This window comes from Macaca mulatta, chromosome 3 (assembly GCF_049350105.2).
Source record: "Macaca mulatta isolate MMU2019108-1 chromosome 3, T2T-MMU8v2.0, whole genome shotgun sequence".
Lineage (NCBI taxonomy): Eukaryota > Metazoa > Chordata > Mammalia > Primates > Cercopithecidae > Macaca > Macaca mulatta.
Genome location: NC_133408.1, coordinates 13,640,281 through 13,654,606, shown reverse-complemented (window position 1 = coordinate 13,654,606; position 14,326 = coordinate 13,640,281). Strand labels below are relative to the sequence as shown.

General features: G+C 41.3%; 1 protein-coding gene across 3 annotated transcripts in view; it reads left to right on the top strand.

The window, feature by feature from the left end:
• ITSN1 (intersectin 1) overlaps positions 1-14,326 on the top strand; it is a 242,278-nt gene that overhangs the window by 90,359 nt on the left and 137,593 nt on the right. The gene's annotated exons all lie outside the window — the stretch shown is intronic.

The following is a 14,326-nucleotide window of genomic DNA, read 5'->3' as shown; positions in this document are numbered from 1 at the left end:
GAGGTCAGGAGTTCGAGACCAGCCTGGTCAACGTGGCGAAACCCTATCTTACCGAAAAATATAAAAAAATTAGCCAGGTGTGGTGGTGCACACCTGTAATCCCAGCTACTCGGGAGGCTGAGGCAGGAGAACCTGGGAGGCGGAGGCTGCAGTGAGCCAAGACTGTGCCACTGTACTCTAGCCTGGGCGACAGAGCGAGACTCCATCTCAAAACAAACAAACATGATTCCATAAAAAATTATCTTTCAAGCAGGTATTTTTCTTATAAGTTAATTGGTTAATTAGTTGACTGAGATCAGTAGTTTGATTTCTGTTCTCGTTCTAGATTTAATTATTTAGGTTGATTTGAAGATCACAGTAATCAAATCTAACATCTGATTCATGGGGAGATTGTTTAACAGTTTAAAATAAAACATGAAAATTGTGGCTAGAGTTTCTTTTCATCTCTTCATCCTTAAATAGCTGATGATAGGTGATAAAGTGAAATAGATTTGGGAGGGGGCAGTCAGCAGTAATTCAGGGTGTCTCTGATACAATTCACGATAAGCTAAGATACAGAAATACTCTGGTTTTACTTATTAGATTTCCTATTAAAAACAATGTATTGCCTTTCTTTTAGTAAGTTTTAGCCGCAAGGCTGGTTTTTGTAAGGGGAAAGGTTTTGGAAAGATTTTTAGGCAAATAGGATAGTGGTCCAAAAAAAGAAAGAAAAATCTTTCTTTTGCCTTTGTGTGAGCAAAGGCGAGGAAGAGCAGAAGTGAACACTGCAGCAGCCTCCACATGACTGGGGCCGTTGTTTGTCTTGTCCAGTGTGTGCTCCCAATGTTTAGCCTTTAGTTAGCCAGCTAATTTAAGTGGAACTCGCTCTGAATCCCTGAAGGTCTCTGTAGCCAATCTTTGGTCAGGACCCAGGTGTTAAAATCGTTAAAGGGTGTTTGGGGTCAAACACAGTGGCTCATGCCTGTAATCCTAACACTTTGGGAGGCCAAAGCAGGAGGATTGCTTGATCCCAGGTGTTTGAGACCAGCCTGGCAACATAACAAGGCCTCGTCGCTACTGAAAATTTAACAATTAACCAGGCACAGTGGTGGGTGCCTATCGTCCCAGCCACTTGGGAAGCCGAGGCAGGAGGATCACTTGAGCACAAGAGGTGAGCCAAGATCACACTACTGCACCCCAGCCTGGGTGACAAAGTGATACCCTGTCTAAAACAAAACAAAACAAAACAATGGTATTTGGTTTTCTGTTGGCTTTCTTCCAGTGCTGCAAGAAGAAATCTCATAGTGGAGAAAAGGTCAGATGACTAGAGGCACCCCATTTCTTCTTTTTCACTCAAACCTGGGGGTCAGTAATTTTTCCTGTACCATTTAATTTGTTTTCTCTTATTCCATTCTGCCATCAGAATTTCAGTTATGGAGCTATTGCTGATTTAGTTTCAGGAGGTTGTGACCTTACTGCTGAGAAAGTTTTACAGTCATTAAGTAACCTGCTGCTGTTAGGAAGGGAACCTGCCAGGATTTCTGACCTGATACTCTGCCAGGCAGCCCATCACTCTTCCCCCCAGACTTCTCCCTGCCTTTCCTCACCTCGTTCTTATCACATCGATGTTCTCGGTAAATGATTTTGATGAGGCTAATCCATGAAAGATGTCAGGACATAGGAGAAGTTACTAGTACATGATTTTGATCAAGTTTGCCCAAGTTTACTTAAGTATTTTCTAGTTCCACCTCTCAGCTCAATCTAGGGTAATATAAATAAATATATATATATGTGTGTGTGTGTATATATATAGATAGTTCGTTCAGCCACTTGAGAATAAAATAATTTATTACTAATGTCATTGTTTTCTTTCTTTTCTTGCCCTTGCCCTTCCCTCCCCTCTCCTCCCCTCCCCTCTCCTTTCTTTTTTTGAGACAGACTCTCACACAAGTCGCCCAGGCTGGAGTGCAGTGGTATGATCTCAGCTCACTGCAACCTCTGCCTCCCAGATTCAAGCAGTTCTCCTGTCTCAGCCTCCTGATTAGCTGGGATTACAGGCACGAGCCATAACACCCAGCTAATTTTTGTATTTTTAGTAGAGAGGGTTTCACCATGTTAGTCACGCTGGTCTTGAACTCCACCCCCTCAGCCTCCCAAAGTGTTGGGATTACAGGTATGAGGCACTGTACCTGGCCTGCTTTCTAATTAATATTTAAAATTACTGGTCAGGTGTGGTGGCTCATACCTGTAATCTCAGCACTTCGGGAGGCCGAGCTGGGCAGATCGCTTGAGCTCAGGAGTTTGAGACCAACCTGGGCAACATGGCAAAACCCCATCTCTACAAAAAATACAAAAATTATCTGGATATGGTGGTGTGTTCCTGTAGTCCTAACTGCTTGGGAGGCTGAGGCAGGAGGATCGCTTGAGCCCAGGAGGTGGAGGTTGCAGTGAGCCGAGATTGTACCACTGCACTCCAGCCTGGGTAACAGAGCCAGACCCTATCTCAAAAAACAAAACAAAAATCTGACTCTGCATTTCCTTGCCCTTATATATAGTATGTGCCTTCACTTATATTATTTGATCACAATGATAACCCTAAAAAGTATGCATAATGTATTAGCCCTGTTATATAAATGAGGGAACTGAGATTCTCAGAAATTGAACATTTTGCTTAAGGCCGTATTTCGAACAAAGGAGGTAGAACCTGTCCAAAACTCCCTTTATCTAAAGGCTTTAGGTTTCTTTCTTTTTTTTTTTTTTTTTTAATCTTAGCTCACTGCAACCTCCGCCTCCCAAGTTCAAGCAATTCTCCTGCCTCAGCCTCCCGAGTAGCTGGGATTACAGGCGCCCACCATCACACCTGGCTAATTTTTGTATTTTTAGTAGAGCCAGGGTTTCACCATCTTGCCCAGGCTGGTCTTGAACTCCTGACCCTTGTGATCCACCCGCCTCGGCCTCCCAAAGTCCTGGCTTTACCACCCGGCTGGCTTTAGGTTTTTTAAAATTACCTTCTCTTTGCCTTCATTATCACCAAACTAACTGGGTGACATGGTGTGTCACTCTTCCATGGTTCCTTGTCTGCATGGGTTTTTTGTTTTGAGACAGGGTCTCATTCTGTTGCCCAGACTAGAGTGCAGTGGCACGGTCATAGCTCACTGCAGCCCCCAACTCCTAGGCTCAAGCGTTCCTCCTGCTTCAGCCTCCTGTGTAGCTGGGAAAACAGGCATGCACCACCACACTGAAGTAATTTAAAAAATTTTTTTGTAGATAGAGTCTTGCTCTGTTGCCCAGGCTGGTCTCAAACTCCTAATCTCAAGTAATCCTCCCATCTTGGCTTCCCAAAATACTGAGATTACAAGATAAGCCATGGCACCCAGCCTCAGATCTTTTTTATTGTAGTTGTTCACACACTGTAGAATTAAGGCTCAGACTAGGGTCTGAACAATGATTTTTGTTCAACTCCCCTACAGAGAAGAGAGAAAAATGGGGTGCAGTGATGCTGTGACTTGCCTTAGAACACCCAGAAAATAGAATTTTTGATTCTAGGAAATTCTGTGGGTAGATTTGGTACCTTCTTTCACCAGTACACTCAGCATAATTCTTTTGTTCTGGACCCAACTTATACAGGAGGAGTCTGTTTTTCTTTTGCTTGGTTTTTGTTTTGGCAGAATACATGGTTTTATTGGATTAAACCAGTGTTCTGTACGCCCCTACTCTGTGTCCTAGTTGCTGGGAACATGCTGGCCAGCAAGACCTCATGGCTCCTACCGCTGTGGATCTTATTTTCAAATTGTGGGGAGCAAGGAAGTAAATACTTTTAGGTGAGAATAAGTGCAATCAGTTCATTAAAACAGGGTAATAGGAGAGACAGAGAGAGAGAAATCAGTAGAACAAGATGGCCAGGGAAGAGTTCTTTGAGCAGATGACTTTTGGAACTGATGTAGATGATGAGAGCCATGTCAAGACCTAGGGGAGAAGCCTTCCAGGCTAAAGGAACTGCACTGGCAAAGGTCCTGAGGCAAAAACTAGCTTGGGGAGGTGTGCGAGGGACGTTGTAGTCTCCCCCTGAAGCATGGGGAGACCATAAGGAAAAGCAAGCAAGCAACAGATTGTTTAAGCGGAAGAATGACGCGGTTGATAGACTTACCTGTGTTATCTGAAGACTGGAATGTAGGGGACAAGAGTGGAATCCTGGAGATCAGTTAGGAGGCTTTTGCCACACGCAAGAGGCAATGATGATTTTTATCTGGTGGTGATAATCAATGTGGAGGACAGATTAGATTCATTATAGCCTGTATTTTGGAGAAAAAGTAAAAAGGACTTGTCAGTAGATTGGAAATAAGAAATGAAAAAGGAGAATTAAGGCTTTTCACATGAATAACTAGATGGATGGCATAACTGTATACTGAGTTGGGAATATCAGGAAGAGGAATGGTTTTAAAGGAGAAATTAAGAGTTTTGGTGATTTTGAGAGTCCTAGTAGATTTCTGATGTTAAGGAGATGTTAAGGAGACAGGGATGATGACATTTGACTGGACCTCAGAGGAAGTATCGATCAGCTCTGGGGCAGTTTGGATATGGAGAGCATGTCTTAGGGACAAGCTTAGCTATAAGGAGCAGAAGGTGTAGACCTAAGCCTTGGTGTGATGTGACATTTAAAGGCCAGGCAAAAGAGAAGAAGCCAGAAACCAAGAGTGACAAAAGTGAAATGGCAGAAGATTGGTGTCCTGCTACCAAGAAAAAGTATTTCAAGAAGGAGGGAGGGCTCCATTGTTTGAGCTGCTTTTGAGAGATCCAGTAAGAATATGGCAGAACAGTGGTGATTAGATTTGACATGATGAACTTGTGAGTGACCTTGACAGACAGTTTCAGTAGAGTGATAGGGACAAAATCCTGATTAGAGGCTTGGAAGAGGGGAGAGAATTTCAAGAATTAAGACTTAGCACAGTAAGAGGTGATGGCAGCCAGAATACGGCTTGTGGTAGTTGTATTTATTTAGAAAGTCATTCATTCAGAAAAGGTAGTCAGTTGTTAAAAGTCAGTTGTCTTTTTGCAGTGGCTATTTAAAGCCCAGTAGGCCAGGCACGGTGGCTCATTGCTGTAATCACAGCACTTGGAGAGGCCAAGGCTGGAGGATTGCTTGAGGCTCCTAGTTCAAGACCAGCCTGGGCAACATAGTGAGATCCTATTTCTATTTTTTTTTAATGTAAGTAGATAGGTAGCTAATAAATTTTTCCATTTCTGTAAAAAGGAAAAATTATTTTGTAAGAGAAGATTTTTAACAAATTTGGAAGCTTAAAAGATGCTTTTACCAGTCTGATGATTAAACAGTATTTTTAAACTTGTCCCTTTCCTCAGTGTCTTTTTGAGGTTAGCGTCCTTTTAGGTTAGGGGTCTGCGACACAGATGGGGTATGTGTCTTGAAGGTTAACTGGTTGCACAGTATGCTGTGTCAGGCCTTTTGAAAGTCTGAATGATAGTTCATGAAAACTTTTTAGTTTGTTTCCATCTGTTTTTAGTTGTTGCTTGAGTAGATTGATATTCTTAAGCAAAAACCAGGATTTGGAGTATAATTCATTATAGATATCAAAAGAAAAAACCCAAATTTTTTTTTTTTTTTTTTTTTTTTTTTTTTTGAGACGGAGTCTCGCTCTGTCGCCCAGGCTGGAGTGCAGTGGCCGCATCTCAGCTCACTGCAAGCTCCGCCTCCCGGGTCTACGCCATTCTCCTGCCTCAGCCTCCCGAGTAGCTGGGACTACAGGCGCCCGCCACCTCACCCGGCTAGTTTTTTGTATTTAGTTATCAAATAATCTTAGAAAATTTTGGAATTCTAAAACTGACAAGGTAAACCTGATACATATTGCTATGTGTGGATATGTAAAGTTAATCTGATTCTAAATGAGATGTGTGGTAATGTGCTTGACAGTATGTATGTGAACTGTAAACCAGTCACCTAGATGACTATAATTAATAAACTTTTACTCAGTAAAGCCCAAGTTAGAATTTGTTTCTTCTCTTTGTTGGATTTTCAGTGTCTATAAACATTGTTTTTAAAAATGAAAATAGGCCGGGCGCAGTGGCTCATGCGTGTAATCCCAGCACTATGGGGGCCGAGGCAGGCGGATCATGAGGTCAGGATATCGAGACCATCCTGGCTAACACAGTGAAACCCCGTCTCTACTAAAAATACAAAAAAAATTAGCCAGGCGTGGTGGCGGGCATCTGTAGTCCCAGCTACTCAGTAGGCTGAGGCAGGAGAATGGTGTGAACCGGGGAGGCAGAGCTTGCAGTGAGCCGAGATCGTGCACTCCAGCCTGGGCAACAGAGCGAGACTTCGTGTCAAAAAAAAAACCAAAAAGGGAAATAGTCTGATTTTCTTACTGTATAAGTAATAGATGCTAATTGTGAGTCAACAATGCAAAAAGACTTAAAAAGTAAAAATTACTATTAATTCTATTACCCATTGATGACCGCTGTGCTCAACAACACTATTTTTTAAATCTTTTTTTTTTTGAGACGGAGTCTTGCTCTGTCCCCCAGGCTGGAGTGCAGGGGCACCTTCTCGGCTCACTGCAGCCTCTGCTTCCCAGGTTCAAGCGATTGTCCTGCCTCAGCCTCCCCGGTAGCTGGGATTACAGGCACGTGCCACCATGCCTGGCTAATTTTTGTATTTTTAGTAGAGACGGGGTTTCACCATGTTGGCCAGGGTCTCTAACTCCTGATCTCAAGATCTACCTGCCTTGGCCTCCCAAAGTGCTGGGAATACAGGCATGAGCCACCGTGCCTGGCCCTGTTTTTAAAATCTTACACAAGCAATACATACTCTTAGTAAAAAGAAATACAAACAGAACAGAATTGTGTACATTTGTAACAGTGCAGGAGGAAGAGGGAAGAATTAGGGTACCTGGTGTACTTGAGACAGGAGAACCCCAAAAGAGCTAACAGGTATTTGCAAGAAAGTTCAACCAGGCTGAGAGCAGCAATAGAAATGGGAAAGGGTTATGCTGTCTGCAGTACTGAGTACAAAGGATCTGAGAGATTTGGAGCAGTCCAGCCCCTAGGAACTCAAAAGACTGGCCCAACAAGCCTTCCTTTTGGGACAGGGCTTCATACTCAGGAAAAACAACTGGGAGTAGAATCAAAATTGAGCAGTACAGGGACATGGATACAAAGGAAAGAGATGGTCCAGACAAAAGTAGGGGAGGAGAACGGAGACTGGAATTCCCAGGAAGCAAGGCTCACATAAAAATGAGCAAGCAAGGTCAAATCCACTGCAGAAAGTGTCAAGCAAGGTCAAGTAACACAAAGTTATTATTAGAAAAAAGAGAATAAAGGGAGAAATAACACCCCTGTGGACAGTGAAAGCACACCAGTAAATCACTACTTCAAAACAAGTTTGAAGAGAATAAGGAAATGATACAAGACTTGAAAGATGAACGTAAATCAGTTTTTAAGGCTCAGAAATAAGGTGACAGAAAGACTGAGAAATAAAAGAAAAATTCATTCTAGAAATGAGGATGCAACTCAAAGCAACACAGGGGATACTAACTGAAGAAAAATAGAAGTTACAAAGAGGAAAAAAATTTAAATTAAAAGGAAATGAGGCCAGGCGCAATGGCTCACACCTGTAATCCCAGCTCTTTAGGAGGCTGAGGTGGGCGGATCATCTGAGGTCAGGAGTTCAAGACCAGCCTGGCCAGCCTGGCCAATGTGGCAAAACCCCATCTCTACTAAAATTACAAAAATCAGCTGGGCATGGTGGCACATGCCTTTAATCCCAGCTACTTGGGAGGCTGAGGCATGAGAATCACTTGAACCCGGGAGGCAGAGGTTGCAGTGAGCCGAGATCACACCACTGCACTCCAGCCTTGGGGACAGAGTGAGACTAGGTCTCCTAAATAAATAAAAGAAAATGGAAAAGATATAAAAAGAATTTGAGAAACAGTAACACGTATATGAGACAAAGAAGATTGAATGTATGGGCAGCAGGAGTCCCTGAGGAAGAAAACTAAACCAATGGAATAGAACAAATGATAAAAATGAATTCAAGACAACTTTCTTAAAATAAGAGATTCTAAACTATATTTAAAAGAGTATCATGTGGCCAAGAATATCGATCTAAAAAGTCCAACACTAAGATATATTCTAGTTAAAGGAGAAATTATTTAGACATGTAGGAAAAGAAAGCATATGACTTACAAGGGGGAAAATTAGATTATCTTCAGATTTTTCAACAGCAGTGCTTTCTGCTAGGAGAAAATGGAGTAACATATTTAGAATTTTCAGGGAAAGAATAAGCCAAGGATTTTGTGTCCAGAAAAACTGACTTTCAAGTAGAAAAAACAGACAAAATGTTACCGATTTATAAGGCCTCGGGGTCTATTAACATGAGCCTTTCTTAAGGAATCTATTAGAGGATGTGCTTCAGACAATCAAAATAGCTAGAGCTAGGTCAGCATAAGGACTGGTGGTGAGCACTAAATATATAGTTAGCTGTAGAACTAAGACTGAAGGAAGGCTGAGGAGCAAAGAGTATCGGATATAATTCCCATGCATTGACAGTTGGATACAATGTAACTTTAAGCGGGGCAGGACTGCATGCGAAATAAAATAATTTAATGCTTTCAGAAATTAGTATTAGTATTGTTATTCTGAAACTGTTGTCTGAGATATGTGGTAAAAACAAATGAGTAATTACGGAATAGTCTAATTCTGTCATTTTCTGTATCTGAAAATCTGTATTCTTGGTGTGGAAGAAAGGAGACACAAATGTATAGTATCAAATGTAAATAAAAAGCTGTAGAATCTTGGATTTGAATTTTCAAATCGAAAGTATTAATATGAACTCAGAAGGCGTCTCTTGCCACACCCCCCATTCTCTTCATCTATCTATTCATCTCTTTTTCTCCTGGTTGTGTTCACTGAAAAGACTAGATACAATTATCTACCCCAGCAGCACTGAGCATCCTTAGCGTCCAGATTGTGAACTTGAAATATCATTTCTCACCAAAAGAGAACAGAGTTTGTTGGAGAAATGGCTGAATCCAGGTCTAGATATGAAATGTGAAGAGCTTGAAGGATGCATCTTGTATTACTGGTCAGCAAGGAAGCTATCAAAGAATAGTAGGAAGATACCAGAAATTCTCAGAAGCCAACCCAAAGAGGCTCACATTGACCAAAGAGAAGACAGTTTTAATTTCAAGAATGATAACGAGCCATGAATTAAAACTCAGTAAATATTTGTAAATTTATGACTCAATAATGATTTAATAATGTATTTAACAAGAATAATTTACCTTAAGAAGATCTTAAGAAACCAGTTCATTACCTTGAAAACAGGTAAAGGGAAGAATGAGGCATTTATTATGCCTTTCCTATATGAGCTGTACGACTGGATAGCCAACTAGTATATCCTCATTAGAAGCACCTCTTTATAAAAGTATTACGGCTTATAAATGACAAAGACATGGTAGGATTAGAACATCACTGTTTTCAACTCCCCATAAATGAATAAATACAGACATTAAGCATCAGTGACTGCCAAGATCACAAAAAGATGGCTACATTTTGTGTGCTTCCTGTAGTCTTGCCAAAGAGATCCATCCTCAGCCTGATCCATTCTTTGGATGTAGGTGCCTATTTGCAGGAAATACAGAATATAAGGGAAATATTGAACTGCACCATGAGAGTGCAGTCAGCAAAATCCAGACTGGGATGGAGAGGGGCCTATAGATTAAAGGAAACCTAAAAAACATTTCTGCAGTGAAATTTCCGACCATGCCTGAGTTGAGATCAGCAAATTCTTCCCTCCAGGACAGAATTGACAGAATAACCATTTCAGTGCTGCGGAAATTGACCAAAAGTATATAACATCTGAGAATCATTTATGCCTGAAAAGCTGCTGAGCTTGAGATATGAAGCAGAAGTCTGTGGCATTCTTTCCTGGGCATTTCCTATCCCCAACACTGCAACTTGGTAACGTGGAGGGGCAGTTTGTAAATACCAGCAGTCTCAACTACTGTCATTGAAGGGGGTTATTTGCTTTGGGAGTGGGAAGTCATGCCTGTGCCCAGCAGCTTTGTCAGTGGAAATGGCAATTTTGGCCACAGAAGAGCAGGTATGACCAGCCACTCTATTAGCCTGAACTTGTGGTCATGGCCAGGGCAAGTATATTCTTGACTGAGGCTATGCACATGTGCCGTGGAGACCAGGGCGGGCCCGAGTCAGCTGCAAACTCCTGACTAGCCCTCAAACTGCATGCACATATAGAGAATATGCAGAAAGGCCCTGCAAAATGTTAAAGTTGGGGAAGACTTTAAAATGGTCTGAACTTTGAATGCATTTTTGAGCTGACAGATTGGCAGAGAAAGGAAGCCTTACTGACTTGAGGTGTTTGAGCAAATCTTCCGTCCCGTCATTGGCTGACTAATGTGCTAGAAAGATGCAGGTGCAATCCCTAAAAAGCCGGGCTTCAAGATAAAAACGAATTTTTTAAAAACCCACTGAGCAGATCCATCAGGGGCTGCACAACACGGGAAGATAGATTTTTCTGAATTAGCCTATGCCAGTTACTAAATAAAGATAGAAACAACAACCTTCAGGGGGAAAATCAGAGCCAGAGTAGCTACAATGTATTATCTGAATGTCCATTTTCACCTAAATTTGAGACATTAAAAAAATAACAGGAAAGTATTGTCTCACCCTCAAGAAAAGAAGCAGTCAGTAGGAACTGTCTCTGATCCAGCTGTTGGATTCATTTAGCAGACAAAGGCTTCAGATCAGCAATTACGCTCAAAGAACTGAAGAACTAAAGAAAAGCATGGAAATGAATCAACAGACACTCTCCAAAAAACAATAGAAATTACAAAAAAGAGGAAAATTGAAATTCTAGAAAAGTATGACAAACTGACGTGAAAAGTTCAATAACCAGCCCACCACAGTGGCTCGCACCTGTAATCCCAGCACTTTGGGAGGCCGAGGCTGGTGGATCACGTGAGGTAGAGTTTGAGACCCGCCTGGCCAACATGATGAAACCCTGTCTCTGCTGAAAATACAAAAAATTAGCTGGACGTGGTGGCTCCCAGCTACTTGGGAGGCTGAAGCAGGAGAATCCCTTGAAGCCAGGAGGCAGAGGTTACAGTGAGACGAGATTGTGCCATTATACTCCATTATACTCCAGCCTGGGCAACAGGAGTGAAACTCCATCACAAAATAGGAAAAACTAAGGCTGGGTGCCGTGGCTCACGGCTGTAATCCCAGTTCTTTGGGAGGCTGAGGTGACGGATCACCTGAGGTTAGAAGTTGGAGGCCAGCCCGGCCAACATGACAAAACCTCGTCTCTACTAAAAACGCAAAAATTAGCTGGGTGTGGTGGCAGATGCCTGTAATCCCAGCTACTCGGGAGCCTGAGGCAGGAGAATCACTTGAACCCAGGAGGCTGCAGTGAGCCAAGATCATGCCACTGTGCTCCAGCCTGGGCAACAGAGTGAGGCCTTGTCTCAAAACAAAAACAAAACCTGAAAAGTTCAGCAACTAAAATGAAAAATTTACCACAGGATCTCAATAGCAGATTCAATATAGCAGAAGACAGAGTCAGCGAAGTTGAAGATTAATCAATAGAAATTATTCAGTCTGAAGAATATGGAACAAAAAGATTGAAAAAAAAATAACAAAGTTTCAGAGGCTTATGGAACAAGACCAAGTTTACCAATATGTGTGTCATGGGAGTCTTAGAAGGAGGATCATGACAGAAAGGTACAGAAAAAATATTTGAAGAATAAAAGCCAAACACTTGCCACATTTGGTGAAAAGCAATAGTCTACACAATCAAAAGTTCAACACAACTCAAGTAGGGTAAATACAAAGAGATCTACACCCAGACACATCATAGTTAAACTACAAAAGCCAAACACAGAGATAAAACCTTGAAAGCAGTAAGAGAAACTCATCATGGATAGGGGAGCATAGATACAAATAACAGCAGACTTGTAATTGAAAACAATGGAGGTTAGAAGGCAGTGGAATTTTCAAAATGCTGCAAGAAAAAATTCAACCCAAAATTCTATATTCAGCAAAACTGTCATTTAAAAATGTAGGTGAAATAATGACCTTTTCAAATAAACAAAAACTGAGAGAATTCATTACTAGTAGACCCACCTTAGAAGGAATACTGAAGGAAGACTTTCAGGATGAAATGAAATGACAAAAGGTGGTAACTGTAATATATGGAAAGAAATGAAGAGCATCAGAAATGATAAATATGTAGGTTAATTTAAAAGACCATATAAATCTATTTTTCTTCTTTTCTCTCAAGTTTAAAAGATGTAAGATTGTATAAAGTAATAATTATAACTCTATTGTTGGGCTTATAACATATAAGATCATAATGTATGTGACAGTAATAGCACAGAAGAAGAGAAAGGGAATTGAGCTATATTTGTGTAAAGTTTCTATATTCTGCCATTAGAAGTTGAGTATGATAAATTAATTTGGAGATTTTAATCCCTACAACAAGCACATAGAAAATTACTTTTGGATGGATACAGTGGCCCACCCCTGTAATCTTAGCACTGTGAGAGGCTTGAGGCCAGGAGTTTGAGACCAGACTGAGTATCATAGCATGACCCTGTTTCTACAAAAAATAAAAAATGAGCTGCATTTGGTGGTGCGTGTCTGTAGTCCCAGCTACTTGGGAAGCTGAGGCAAAAGAATCCCTTGTGCCCAGGAGTTTAAGGTCACAGTGAGCTGTGATCACATGACTGTACTTCAGCCTGGGTAAGAGTGAGACCTTATCTCTAATAATAAAAGAAAAAAAAGAAAATTAATGTTTTAATTACTATTATTATGTAATAATACTCTTTTCAGTTAGCTTTCTCAGGTTGAAAAGAAAATTTACTTTTAAAAAATAGTAAAGGTCAGACATGGTGACTCACGCCGGTAATTTCAGCACTTTGAGAGGCTGAGGCAGGATGATCACTTGAGCCCAGAAGTTCGAGACCAGCTCAGGCAATGTAGCAAGACCTCATCTCTACCACCCCCCACCAAAAAAAAAAAAAATGTGTGAAACTGGGTGTAGGGATGCACACCTGTGGATCCAGCAAGTTGGGAGGCTGAGCTGGGACAATCACTTGAGCCCAGAAGGTGAAGGCTAGGGTGAGCTATGATCATGCCATTTCACTCTAGCCTGGGCAACAGAGCGAGATCTTGTCTCAAACAAACAAAAATATTTTTTAAAAATCAATAGGGGGCATTTAAACACTAAAATTTATTTCCTCAACATGAGAGAAGGTATTAAAGTTAGGACAGAGAAATACAAAAGAAGGGAAGCTTTTTACTTTTTTTTTATTTTTTTTTTAAGACAAGGATCTCACCGTATTGCCCAGGCTGGAGTACTGTGGTGTGATTGTGGCTCACTCTAGCCTCAGCCTCTTTGGCATAAGTGATCCTCCCAACTCAGCCTTCCATATAGCTAGGACTACAGGCGGGTACCACCATGCCTGGCTAATTTTTAAAATTTTTTGTAGAGATGGAATTTTGCTATATTGCCCAGTCTGGTTTTGGACTCCTGCCCTCAAGAGATCCTCCTGCCTTGGCCTTCCAAAGTAGTGAGGTTACAGGTATAAGCCACTGTGCCCAGCTGGAAACATTTATTTTTGTTTTATCATTTCTTCTTTATTGGTTAGAATATTTTTATATAAAGATGCTTCCGGGGCCAGGCGCAGTGGCTCATGCCTGTAATCCCGGCACTTTGGGAGGCCAAGGAGGGTGGATCACCTGAGGTCAGGAGTTTGAGACCATCCTGGCCAACATGGTGAAACCCCATCTCTACTAAAAATATAAAAATAGCCGGGCGTGATGGTGGGCACCTGTAATCCAGCTATTTGGGAGACTGAGGCAGGAGAATCACTTGCGCTCAGGAGGTGGAGGTTGCAGTGAGCCAAGATCACGCCACTGCACTCCAGCCTAGGTGACAGAGTGCGACTCCATCTCAGATAAATAAATAAAGATGCTTTCCCCATCAAATATCTGGTTTCCCTGAGGTATAATAAACATAGGAAAGGTAGATTGCAGTTTGATTTTTCTACCTTTTATTTACTAGTTTTCAAAGTAGTAAATTGATTGCCTTAGCGTCCTCCTTTTTTTGACCAGTTAGGATTTTGTTTATTTTTAAATATAATTTTGAACTCATGGATTTAATTATATTTGAGCCTTTAAGTCCACTGCAGTTATTATACTTTTTGATTCTCATCTTGTTTGATCTGTCTTCAGGTTGAGTCTTGAGTCCTTTTGATGTGATCCTTGACATAATTTTTGTTACTCTTTAAAATGATTAACTTGAAGCCCTATT